This window comes from Trematomus bernacchii, unplaced genomic scaffold (genome assembly GCF_902827165.1).
Source record: "Trematomus bernacchii unplaced genomic scaffold, fTreBer1.1, whole genome shotgun sequence".
NCBI lineage: Eukaryota > Metazoa > Chordata > Actinopteri > Perciformes > Nototheniidae > Trematomus > Trematomus bernacchii.
Genome location: NW_022987391.1, coordinates 1 through 13,822, shown reverse-complemented (window position 1 = coordinate 13,822; position 13,822 = coordinate 1).

Sequence of the window (13,822 nt, the reverse complement as noted above, 5' to 3'; positions counted from 1 at the left end):
AGATTTGTCCGCAAGTTAGGTCTGAAAGTTCACATGAGAGTTCACACAGGAGAGAAACCATTCAGCTGCTCAGTCTGTAAGAAAGCATTTTCAGTGAGAGGTCAGTTAAAGAGCCACATGGCAGTTCATACTGCAGAGAAACCATACAGCTGCTCAGTCTGTGAGAAATCATTTAAACAGGAAAGAAGTTTAAATAGACACATGATAGAGCACACTGCAGTGAAACCATACCGCTGCTCAGTCTGTAAGAAATATTTTACAATAAAGGGAAATTTAACAATTCACATGAGAGTTCATACAGGAGAGAAACCATATGGCTGCTCAGTCTGTGAGAAATATTTTACAATAAAGTCAGGTTTAATAAGTCATATGAGAGTTCATACAGGAGAGAAACCATATGGCTGCTCAGTCTGTGAGAAATCATTTACACAGGCTAATAGTTTAAATAGACACATGAGCGTTCATACAGGAGAGAAACCATACAGCTGCTCAGTCTGTAATAAATCGTTTGCACAGGGTAATAGTTTAAAGATACACATGAGGACGCACACAACCAATCAGCCGCAGTGTTTCAGACTACAGATGGATGACCGAGCTACATCTGATGAGACACGTGATGAGGCCGAAGTGACTGATGATCGGAAAGATTCCCTCAGTCACTTTTAAAATCTCTAAAGAGTAACAAAGGTCCTGTCAGTGCTATAAGACGCATCACTAGCAAGCTACCAGTCAGTGATCTGAGTAGGGCTGCTCAATTAATCGTATTTTAATCGCAATTACGATTTTGGCTTGCAACGATTATGAAAACAACAAAATCGAAATAAAACGATTATTTATTTAAACCTAGCACTGAAAGATATGGATGTTATGTGACAGTATTTCTGAGGAAAAGTCAGCTGAAATGGTGGCATAGTTGCCACTGCATTACGTGTCGACAGCATGTTTGAACGTATTTGCATCAGTAGATGTGGCTGTTTGGCCACTGACGTTGCCATAACAACACCTGCATTTAAATGTGCAACCTCTTTTTGTGATTGAAATTATAATTCTTCTGAATGATATTCCTACTGACAGCTAGTTTCTATGTGAACATTATGAGATGGACAGCCAGAGAGAATAAATGAAAAACAGTTATGAAATACTATATGACAGTAAAACAAGAATTCAGTTTAAAAGTGATTTGTAAAATATCCATAAAGAAAAATCTGTTTACAGTTCTGCTTCATATGGGTGTTGAGAGATGGATCCATAGATCTCAAAGTGCACCAGATTGTTGCTTTCAGCTTCAATATTTAAAAAAAGATCTTGCCGGGGGAGTCCTAGAGGAGGTGAGGACCCCCTAGAGGAGGTGAGGACCCCCTAGAGGAGGTGAGGACCCCCCCCAAAAGTCTAGGGCCGGCCCTGACCCTGTAATAGAAACATGTGATGGAGCATCACTAACCTGACTCAGATGGTTTGTTTCATCATCTAGGAACGCTCCATTGGAAGCCATTTGGAAAAGTATTACAAAGATACTTGGCAGGTGATTGGATCGATCTGTCTATCACCTTCTATCATGGGCCACTTCTGATTGGTTAACAATGGCTGGTACATGTGGAGCACAGCACTTCTGATTGGTGTGGATGACTGACACACAAGATGTTAAAGAAAAAGGTGCGCTCTCTGTCTAATATGTTCGCTAGCTGTTAGTGTTGTTGCATAGCAACCACCTCGCACTATGTTTCGTGCAGAAGGCAACGGAGGGACTATTTTATTTTGAACATCATTATTTACTAATAAAAACTATTTAAATTAGAGTGTGTATTTTTCTTTCATATTGCCACACTTGATAACCGTTTTATAAAAGCAATAGCTCACATCAGGCCGTGAGATATGGTCATTATCTCACATCTGAGGGGCTGAACCACGCCCCTTAGCTGTGAGATAATGACCATATACCACGGCCTGTCGTGAGCTATTGCTTAAGTATGCACCACGACACCAAATCAAATTCCTCGTACGTGAACCTTCCTGGTGATAAACCTGATTCTGATCCTAACAAACTCTGTAAGGGTCTGTCTAGTATCGAGCGCTCCATGAGTTTCCATTTAGAAAAACATTCATTATGACACCAGAGCATCAGCGGCCTTATCTGTGCCGCGAGACAATCATCTTTCAGGTTGGGAAAGCCCATCCCTCCGCTTTGCTTTGGCAGCTGTGGAGTTTTGTATCTCCTATGAATTGGTAATGACATAAACAAGTAAAGAAGGTCAAATATTTGTTTTTATTGTCGTAATTCTGTTTCCAAGATCCAGGGGCAAAGAGGCCCATCGATGTAGATGGCCTTTTCTCTGTGAATGTTCATAGTTATCAGAGTACAGAGACATGACTTTGGTTCATTTTACACCTACGTATGTCCCGGACGTACAAAGTGTGGACCCAAAAGCATGGATGCAGCTATTTTTAATAAAGTGGGGTGCCAGTCTGAATCAGGACAAATAATCATCTTAAATATTCAACATAAATGGTTCAGTCAAACCAAACACATTACATAACGTGGGAAATATCTCCCCCATCACCGAAATGCAATACAAATTAGATCACTCATACATTTCCTTTTTCGTGTGATGCATATTTCATGGGGGAAAACAGGCATATAAGATCAGTGTGTGTGCAGTGTGTGGTGAAAACAGTCAACATATACAGTTCAATCCGCTTTAGCAAAGACTCCAGCTGGTAACAACCCCAACATGAGTTCAGTCCAGTTCACGAACAAAGACTCCGCTCCGGGTTTTCCCACGGATCCTCCCGAACCCAAAATACAGCTCTTTCACAGAAAAGGCAAACTGCGGCAGAACGAGCCCTCAGATCGAGTGCTGCCACCAAGACATGTTCAATATGCTTTCTCTTTGTGCTACAGGGCCACACAGGGCCGGCCCTAGACATTTTGGTGCCCTAGGCGAGATTATGATTTGGCGCCCCCCCCCCCCCCCTGCAAGCAATACACGATAGAATATATAAAGAATAAATGAAAAATCTCTACAAAAGACCAACACACTACAAAAACTGAAACGTATTGACATGTTGGTTATATACATAAAGAAGGTTTCAAATGTATTCAGTATTGTATGAACATCTTTTAATTGGCGGGTGGACATCACATCCTCTAGGGGGGTCCGGGGGTCTGCCCCCCCGGAAAGATTTGTTTGAACATTTGAAAGTAAAATGCTTCAATCTGGTGCACTTTGAGCAGAATGACTAGAGACCTGATCTAGGGGGCACAACTCTAAAACCCCCATCTGAAAAAGATCGGTTTACATTTTAATAATCAATAAGTATGTGAACATAACCAATAACCCATAATCAATAACAAATACATGGAACTTATTTTATTTGTGTTGTTCATTCATATCTTATTTTACCTAGTTAACATTTATTTATGCATATTTTTTAATATCTCCAGTTTTAACCTGTTAAGCCCGAGAGACCCCGGCACCGGGGCACTGCTGCAACATCTTGCAGGAAACAGTGTCTGAGGGCATGTTCATTTAATAAACTATGAATGTTTTATATCCATGTAACGGGAAGAAACTCATCTAACTGATAATTTTTTTTTTTTTTTTCAAAAGAAAACCCACAATGCTAACACTGAGCCTCTGAATTAGCAACGAGCGAAAAATGCTAACACCTTACTGCACCGAAAATCACTCAGAAAACCTTATTTATCTCTTCTCTACATCCATGACATCGTTTCACATCGTGAGGTGACACAGAATCGATTGACACCGACATTACCACTGAATTATACGTATTTGCGACGTTATAAGCAAAAACGGACATCAAAACAGGTGACGCTAGGTAGCTAAAAATGCTAACATTTTTACCTTGGCTCTGTAGTCTCTCCAAAGTGGTCTTCAATGGCATTAAAACGATAAAAACGCTGCTGAAGTTAATCCATAGGTTAATCCAATGTGTCTGTGTCCCTTTGAAATGATTTCTGATAATCCATAAGCATTAAAACTGCTTTTCCGTTTCCAGATGTCAAAGCTAGAGATAGCTTCACTCTGAAGCCCCCACCTCTTCTCTTCACAACGTGTGTGTGGGGGAATCCCCCTTCGATTCTATTGGCTCTAACGGTCAGAAAGAGGTGTCAACCATCAAAATCGAGCAAGGGGGGCCAGAGATATGGAAAATCCACCCAAATGACCCCAGAAGTGGTTTCTTTTTGCTAAATCTCTCTAAAAAGGTCAAATGTCACTTGTTTTGCATCAATCTTGATACAGGGTACTTATTATATGTTGTACTTTGGATTCCTAAAGCTTTTAGTCTACTAACCCATCATCCAAGGGTAGTTTTCACTATAAGTAAAAAATAATTTTTGGACGGACACTATAATTTACAGTTTTTTACTATGTAAAATCTGAATTTTCTTTAAAATAAAAAACATCTATATTGATTCTGACTTTTCTACATCCAACTCACAGGTTTATCATTACTTTGAGAAAAAAGATTATTAATGTAACCCTTTTAGAAGGGAAGATATGGTCATTTGTTCTGGGAATGTCATTTTCGAGTCTGAGACCTGAAAAACAGGCTCAGGGCTTAACAGGTTAAACGATATGTCTGGTTTACTGTCCTATAGTATACACTGGAATGATTTCAAACCTGTTCATCCTAATAATTATAAAGGAGTGCCTTGGAAATATTTGTTTACATAAATTGTGACCAAACCGTTTGAGACCCACTGAGATAACTTAGACTAAAGTGAACTATCTAAACCCTCAGAGAGTCCTTTACCTCACTGAGCTGTAGTTATCAGCCTCAATCCAACAACAATCCGCGGTACCGATTCTCTCTCTCTCTCTCTCTCTCTCTCTCTCTCTCTCTCTCTCTCTCTCTCTCTCTCTCTCTCTCTCTCTCTCTCTCTCTCTCTGAGTGAGTGAGTGTGTGAGGAGTTCGGTGGTGGTGAGCTGAGAGCGTGGTGAGGTTTGATGGTAACTTTTCGTAAAAGTTTTCTCTTTTTTCTTCCTCTACTTTGTTTATTGTATGATTGTTTATTGGTCTTGTTTGTTGTGAGTGTGGTTTAGTGTTTCTTCCGTGAGAGAAGCGTGTTTCTCTGCAGGGATGGCTTCCTGTGAGATGCCGTCCCTGCGACACGGGGTGAGGGTGATCCCTCAGGAGAACAGCACGGTGGAGAGTGCTGCTGGCGGTGGGGGAGCAGGTGGGACACGGAAACATCTCCTCCGCATCCCGCATGAATAAAGCTGTGGTGGTTTTTGTAAAGAAGCAGGAGTTGGTCAGCCAGTTAATTGAAAGTGGCTTAAACATAAATGATGAGTTTATACAGGTGTCCCCGCTGGCAGTGCCTTCTACCCGGATTACCATATCAGGAGTCCCTCCATTTATTCCTAATGAAACGCTGGAGAAAGAGCTCAAACGCTACGGGAGAATGGCGAGTGGTTTCCGCACGGTGAGTCTGGGCTGTAAAGACACTAAGCTGAAGCACGTCCGTGCGGGGAGCTACCGGAGCTACCGGAGCTACGGCCCCTGTTTCCGGGGCAGACGTGCTCGTGTCTGCAGCCGCCGGGGCCGCCGTGCCCGCGCCCGGTGCAGCCGTGCACGCGGCTGCAGCACCGGGGGCTGCAATGCCCGCTCCTGCTGCACCCGCTGCACCCGCTGCACCCGCTGTACCCGCACTCGCTGTGCCCAGTGTAGCCGTGCCCGTGCATGTGTTACCCGCAGCAGTGGTGCCAGGCGGGTTTGTGTTTGGTCCCATGACGGCAGTTAAAGCCGCAGTTTCTGTGGGTGTTAGGCCGTTGTTTGCGGGATTAATATGAAAGCAGTTGTGGAGGATGAGGCTCAGGTCAGGGTTGGATGCAGAGAGGGTGTGATGGAGTGCTCAGAGCGGGAGCTGCAGGGGGTCTCTGGGAAACAGGCTCAGCTGTCACAAAAACTGCACAGTGAGGCAGAGCAGGGGGGAAATCAGCTGGTTATGATGGAGTAGAGATGGAGTCTGACTCTGAATCAGATAGTGTCTCCGTAGCTGACAGTGTTTCTCAGAGTGAGGGTCTCTACTCTTTTGAACAGATCCAGGAGTTTCTGGATGACACTTTTGGGAAATCAGTAAATGTAAATAATTATTTCCCTGATGTTGAAAAGTTTGTTAAGTCAGCCACGACAATTCAGAAGGTTGTTGGGCTAGACTTACTTGATGAAAAAAAACGGTATCGCCTCAAGACACACATCACTGCACTGAGGAGAGCTTTAAACAAAAAGACCAACGTGGCTAAAAGAAGGAGTCGTAAATGATGATCATACAACACCGGGTGTTTCCTCCTTACTGTCTTTTTCTATCTGTTTTCTGAATGGCCTGTCTCTCTTCTCCTCATAGTCAGGCTTTAAGGGTAGCCTCATTCAATATGAATGGGGGCAGAGACGCTCCAAAGAGAGCCTTAGTAACAGAAGTTATTCAACAGAAAAAGCTAGATGTAGTATTTCTACAAGAAACTCACAGTGACAGCAGAAATGAAACTGACTGGGGTCTATGGGGGGGGGGGGGGGGGGGGGGGGCGCATGTCCTTAGCCATGGGACACATTTGAGTGCAGGAGTAGCTATTTTATTCTCCCCGCTTTTAAATATAAAGATAATATCCAGCACAGAGGAAGTGAAGGGCAGAGTTATTCTCGTGAGAGCTGGAATAGATGATTTTCTGATTAGCTTTATTAATGTGCACCAAACCAAGGCTCTGAGCGTGAAGACATCTTTAAAGTATTGGAAGAGAGAATAAGTGATATTGGTCAAGGGGAGTTTATTGTTTTGGGCGGAGACTGGAATTGTTGCACTGACTTGACTTTGGATAGGACTGGAGTTGAGCCACATTTTCAGTCTTCCTCTGTATTGTCTCATGTTCTAAAGAAAAGTGATTTAGTGGATGTGTGGAGGAGGATGCATCCTACATGCAAGCAATACACATGGGTTCAAATATCAGATGGTAGAGTTAGTGCAGCCAGAGTGGACAGGTTTGATTTACCCAAGGCCTTTTCTGCTAGGGTTACAAACTGTCAGATCATCCCTGTGGCTTTCACAGACCATCATTTAGTTTTGATGGAGCTGATCTTATCTTCCAACGGAAAACCCAGATCTTTTTGGCATTTTAATAATAGATTATTACAGGATTTGAATTTCTGTGAACAATTTAAAATGTTTTGGGCTTACTGGAGATCTAGGAAAGATGGTTTGTCTTCCCTTACTCAGTGGTGGGAGGTAGGGAAAGCCCAAATTAAGGTTTTTTGTCAACAATACACCTCCTATTCAACAGCCAAAATTAAGAGAGTAGTGGAGAATTTAGAAAAAGAGATAATAGACTTGGAAAGTGTCTCACAAGCTGATCCGCAGAATAATGCCAGTTTAAAAGAAACAAGACAGGAGCTTAACTCCTTTATGCAAGAAAGAGCCAAAGGAGCTTTAGTCCGAGCCCGTTTCACCAAACTCCAGGACATAGACGCACCCACTGCCTTCTTTTTCAGTTTGGAAAAATCAGTGGTAAAGAGAAAACAGATGTTGTGTCTGCGGCTTCCTGAGGGAAAGGTGACCACGGAGCCGGCTGAGATGAGGAAGCATGCAGTGGATTTCTACACGGATTTGTTCAAGGCTGATGAATGTGATGTGGACTCTGCTGCAGAGCTTCTGGAGGGACTTCCTCATCTGAGCTCAGAGGGACAGAACACGCTCAGCTCTGTGATGTGGACTCTGCTGCAGAGCTTCAGGAGAGACTTCCTCAGCTGAGCTCAGAGGGACAGAACACGCTCAGCTCTGTGATGTGGACTCTGCTGCAGAGCTTCTGGAGGGACTTCCTCATCTGAGCTCAGAGGGACAGAACACACTCAGCTCTGAACTGACTCATGACGAACTAACTGCTGCGGTGTCTCAGATGGCGTCAGGAAAGGCTCCTGGAATAGATGGATTATCATCAGACTTTTTTAAGAATTTTTGGAGTCTTATGGGACAGGACATTTTGGATGTTTTTAAAGAATGTTTTGAACAGGGGATGCTCCCAGCTTCCTCCAGGCGGGCAGTTCTCTCTCTGCTTCCTAAAAAAGGAGATTTGACCTCTTTAAAAAAACTGGAGACCAGTGGCTCTTTTATGTACGGACTACAAAATCCTCTCAAAGGTTTTATCAAACAGACTAAAACTGTTTATTGGTCAATTAATTGTTGTGGATCAATCATACTGTGTGCCAGATAGGTCTATGCTTGATAGTTTGTTTTAATGAGGGATGTGTTTGACATATGTAAAGTGTATAATATCAATGCTGGCATCATATCTATTGACCAAGAGAAGGCTTTTGATCGTGTCGATCACAATTTTCTCTTTACCACACTGCAGGCTTTTGGTGTTGGGGAGGGGTTCCTGTCCTGGGTAAGGATTCTGTATCACGAAGCGTTTTGTGTAATCAAAGTGGGGGGAGGGTTGAGTGTTCCTGTGCCGGTTGGGAGGGGGATCAGGCAGGGCTGTCCTATCTCAGGTCAGCTTTACAGTATTGCCATTGAGCCTCTTCCCTGCAGGTTGAGGAGCCGACTGAGGGGTCTCTGTCTACCAGAGATGTCTCACAGCCCTCCTGTTGTTGTGTCAGCATATGCAGACGATATAGATATAATTATCCAGGACCACACAGATGTACAGGAACTGAAAGAAAGCCTTGCCCTTTACGAAAAGCATCTTCAGCAAGGGTCAACTGGGGAAAGAGCGAGGCTGTTTTAGTGGGCCAGTGGAGAGTAGGGGACATTCCTAGTCTTCCTGGCGGCATCAGGTGGGGGTAGACGAGGGATTAAAGTCCTAGGGGTGCAGTTAGGGACTGAGGAGTTTCAAAAACAGAACTGGAGGGAGTGCTTGACAAGGTGGAAGCTAAGTTGTCTAAATGGAAATGGTTGCTACCTCAGCTGTCATACAGGGGAAGAGCTCTGATTGTGAATAATCTTGTTGCCTCTTGTCTTTGGCACAAGCTCATAGTGTTGGCACCACCACCAGGGCTGGTGAAAGAACTACAGCGGTGCCTTGTAAACTTTTTCTGGTCTGGACAACACTGGCTGAAGGCTTCGGCCCTGTCTCCCTGTGGCAGAGGGAGGGCAGGGGACTGATAGACATTCAGTTCCAGAACAGCTGCTTTCAGACTGCAGACTGCTCAGAGACTGCTGTACGGCAGCGGGCAGCGCTGGTTGGATCCTGCTCGGCTACTCCTCAGGAAGGCTGGAAGGCTTGGGATGGATAAACACCTTTTCCTAATCAGGACGACTGAAGCTGACCTGACGGGACTTACATCCTTCTACAGATCAGTTCTTAACGCCTGGCAGACACTAAAGGTCACACGGACCCCGGATCAGAGACCGGGAATGTGGTTGTTCGAGGAGCCACTTCAAAAGAATGACCTCTTCCCAACTGCAACCTTTTCATCTGTAGCTTTGGGAACAAAGTTTTTGAGGCTGGCATCACTAAGCTGGGTCATCTAACAAGAACATCAGTTGAAACTCTTTGTGACACCATAAACATCAGGTCTTCCAGAGTGCTACAGAGGATCGTTGAAGACATCATGCAGTCCCTGTCCCCGCCAGAGAGGGCATTCATTGAGGATCCTGTTAGATTGGAAACTTGGAAAGAGGAAAATGACTATGAGTTTCCCTCACTCACCGTTAGTCCTGCTGTCGGAGAGTGGCAAGAGGAGCGTGGAAAACTTCTCTCGCTAAAAACTCCAATTCTGGGCAGTTTCAGTTCCTGTGGGAAAAAGCAGCTGTACCAGTGCTGTGTCAAGACTCTTAACATCCGTCTTCTGGCTGAGGTCAAGGAGTCAAGGTGGAACGAGTTTTTCCTTCAGACTTTAACCCCTAAAGGCAGGGGAGGGTCCTGTATAAGCGTCCTGTTGAAAACGGATGGCTGACCTCCATTGGAGGATTATACATGGAGCTTTAGCTACAAAAGACACCGAGCTCACCTTGATCCCAAGTGCTGGGGAGGAGTGCCTTTTTGCCAGCAGAGTGAAACAGTTGAGCAGCTGGTAGTTTCTTGCACGCGGCTAGCAGGCTTATTTGGGCTACTGAAAGGAATGGGTGGAAGGGTTAGGGTGAAGTGGTTTTCACTTCCACTCTTTGTATATGGGCCTAAATATGTGGCAAAAAAGGAGTAACTCTCACTCTGATTAATGCTATCTTTGCAACTGCTAAGCTAGCAATTGGGAGGACCAGAAGAACAAGATGCTAGGGCAGGGCTGGACAGATGTTGTTCAAGTGTGAAGGGTTGGTGCTGCTCGGCTAAAAATAGACATGCCTTTTACGTGTGACCAACAACCTGCCTGCTTTCAGGACTCTTTGGGGGGTCAATCACATTTATGTACGGCAAGGGAAGATGGTACACTGGAGCTGAATTTAAAAAAAAAAAAAATGTGGTTTTCTATGTGTGAGCTATGATATGAAGATTTAAAAAAAAAAAAAAAAAAAAAGTCATGAATGTGATGATTTTGTAAGGTTTTATTTCAAATGACTTAAATAAAGGTTTTATTAAAAGTCAAAAAAAAGTCTCTCTCTCTCTCTCTCCTCTCTCTCTCTCTCTCTCCTCTCTCTCTCTCCCTCTCTCTCTCTCTCTCTCTTCTCTCTCTCTCTCTCCTCTCTCTCTCCTCTCTCCCCCTCATCTCTCTCTCTCTCTCTCTTTCCCTCTCTCTTCCTCGTTCTCCGCTCTCTCGCGATCTCTCTCTCTCTCTCTCTCTCTCTCTCTCTCTCTCTCTCTCTCTCTCTCTCTCTCTCTCTCTGTCTCTCTCTCTCTCTCTCTCTCTCTCTCTCTCTCTCTCTCTGGCTGTGAGCTGCGGGCGCCTGATAAGCCAACATCCCCCACTTTCATCCCTTACAGCGCCCATCTACAGGGCAAATGCAAAATGTTGCCAGCCCGGGGTGCAAAGGGTGTTTACTTTATTCAATTATTAATGTAAATGTATTACATCAAGGGCAGAAAATTAGGCAGAATAAAAATGAATTTTTTATTTTTATTTTTTAATTTAAAAAAGATTCTCCCAGCGCAACGCCCCTCCAGATCCGGCCTAGGCTACCGCCTAGTTGGCCAGTGCCAAGCGCCGGCCCTGGGGCCATACAAAAACATTATAAGAACGAAGCTGCGGGCCGTATTACATCTGACGGCGGGCCGGTCAAAGGCCTGCCTTTTAGACGTGAGTGCGAGATTGAGAGCAGCTGGTGGAATGGCGTCTTTGAGCCCTGGAGAGGAGGATATGGAAAGTGCATCTGAAGGAGATGGAGGATGGAATGAAGTAAGGAAAAAGACTTCAAGAAAGAAGATAGACATGTCAAGTGACAGTCTTAGTGAATCTGATTCGCAGAATGAAATGAAGAAAGTAAAGAAAAGGATTGAGAATGAAGAGTGGAAAGTGATTGTGGAGTTTGGTGAGCAATCAGCTAAGCTACATCCAGTGGCCCTGACTAAAGCCATTCACAAAGAAATTGGATCGATAAAGCACAAGATTTCTGAGCAAAGGACGGATGTTGGTTGAAATGATGAATGCAAAGCAACAGGAAAAGTTACTGAAAATGAAGACCCTGAATGAAGTTGGAATTAAACGCCATGTTCCTGGAGCAAATGGGAAATACTTGGAGTTATCAGTGGAGTTCTGATAGAAATCGGCATAGAAGAACTCAAGAAAGAAATGAAAGGGGGAAAAGTGTCTGTAGTTAAGCGTCTTCCTACGAGGTATCAGGGTAAGATAGTGGATAGTTTGTCTGTTCTTCTTCAGTTTGAAGAAACAATTCAACAGAAGATAATGATCGGTTGCATGAGCTTTCCAGTAAGAGAATTCATCCCTAAACCTCTGCGCTGCTTTAAGTGCCAAAGGTTTGGGCATGTGGCAGACAAGTGCAAAGCAACTCAGCCCAGGTGTCCAACATGTGGCAGACAAGTGCAAAGCAACTAAGCCCAGGTGTCCAACATGTGCGGGGGAACATGAATATGGTCGTTGTGCTGCAGGTGCTAAGGTGTTGTAACTGTGGTGGGGAACATAGTGCTGCGTATCAGGGCTGCCAAGTGCAGAGAAAGACCAAGGAGGCGCAGAGATACAAAGTGCAGAGAAAGACCAAGGAGGCGCAGAGATACAAAGTACAGAGAAAGGCCAAGGAGGTGCAGAGATACAAAGTGCAGAGAAAGACCAAGGAGGTGCAAGAGAGGCCAAGGAGGTGCAGATACAGTGCAGAGAAGACCAAGGAGGTGCAGAGATACAAAGTGCAGAGAGAGGCCAAGGAGGTGCAGAGATACAAAGTGCAGAGAAAGGCCAAGGAGGTGCAGAGATACAAAGTGCAGAGAGAGGCCAAGGAGGTGCAGAGATACAAAGTGCAGAGAAGACCAAGGAGGTGCAGAGATACAAAGTGCAGAGAAAGACCAAGGAGGTGCAGAGATACAAAGTGCAGAGAAGACCAAGGAGGTGCAGAGATACAAAGTGCAAAAAGGCCAAGGAGGTGCAGAGAAAGGCCAGGAGGTGCAAGAGACCAAGGGGCGCAGAGAAAGGCCAAGGAGGTGCAGAGAGAGACAAGGAGGCGCAGAAGAGCCAAGGAGGCGCAGATACAAAGTGCAAATAAAGTCTCATATTCTGAAGCAACAGAAAAGGTATCACTAAACTAGCTATCCCAAGGAGCAGCAAGTATATTCTCTTCAAAGATTTCCCCAAACTCCCACAGGCAAAGGAAAGCTCCACAAAGTGTTCACATGTGTGATAGGAGAGGATGCATTGATTGTAATAAGTACAATTTGTGGCCTTTATTGGAAAAGTGGTGAATGTTGCTTTGCAACAAACAAAGAGGTCAAGACTGAAAACAGTAGTGGAAGCAGCAGGTGCTTCTTTGGGGATAAAGGATATAACGGTTGAAATGATACATGATATGTAGCCCCCAATAATGATGATTCACAGATAGTGAGTAGATGATGGTGTTCTCATTCTGCAGTGGAATGCTAGAAGCCTTATTGCAAATGGACAAGAATTCAAGACCTATATATATCAGTTAAAGAAAAACCAGACGTTATTTGTATTCAAGAAACATGGCTGAAGAATCATTTGGACTTCATTATTGGGGGATATAGTGCTATAAGACAAGATAGAAATGATGGTCAGGGGGGGGTGTGCAATCTTTATCAGAGAAGTCATGTCTTATAGTCGGCTAACATTTAAGAACAGTCATGATTTAGAAATAGTGGGGTAGAAGTTTGGATTAATAAAAGGAATATTAGTGTCCTGAATTTTTATAATCCATGTAATAAACTCAAAATAGAGGAATTAGACAGTCTTTGTCAAGGAAATGAAATAATATGGTGTGGTGATTTGAATGCACATAATACAATGTGGGGAGGGGGATCAACAGATTACAACGGACAGGTGGTGGAGGACTTAATGGAGGCAAAGGAATTAGTTTGTTTAAATAATGGGCAAGGTACAAGACTCAATTAGAGATGGAACAGAGTCTGTGATCTAACTCTGGCAGTGAATAGCTTCTGGTAGCAGTTGGGAAGTATTGGCAGATAACAGTATTGGGAGTGATCATCTTCCGATTATAATCAAGTGTGATATAAGTCATGTGGTTGAGCTAGACGGTATCATGAGATGGACTTTCTCTAAAGCAAACTGGGAGATGTTTGCTAAATTGTGTGATAATGAATTTGATCAGATTGATATGGCAGGAAGTATTGATGATATAAATGAGCAATTTACTTCAATATAATTAAAAGCGCTAATCAATCTATTGGGAATAAAACTGGTAACTTAGTAAATGTGTTAAGATGGTACCGTGGTGGAACAAAGAATGTAA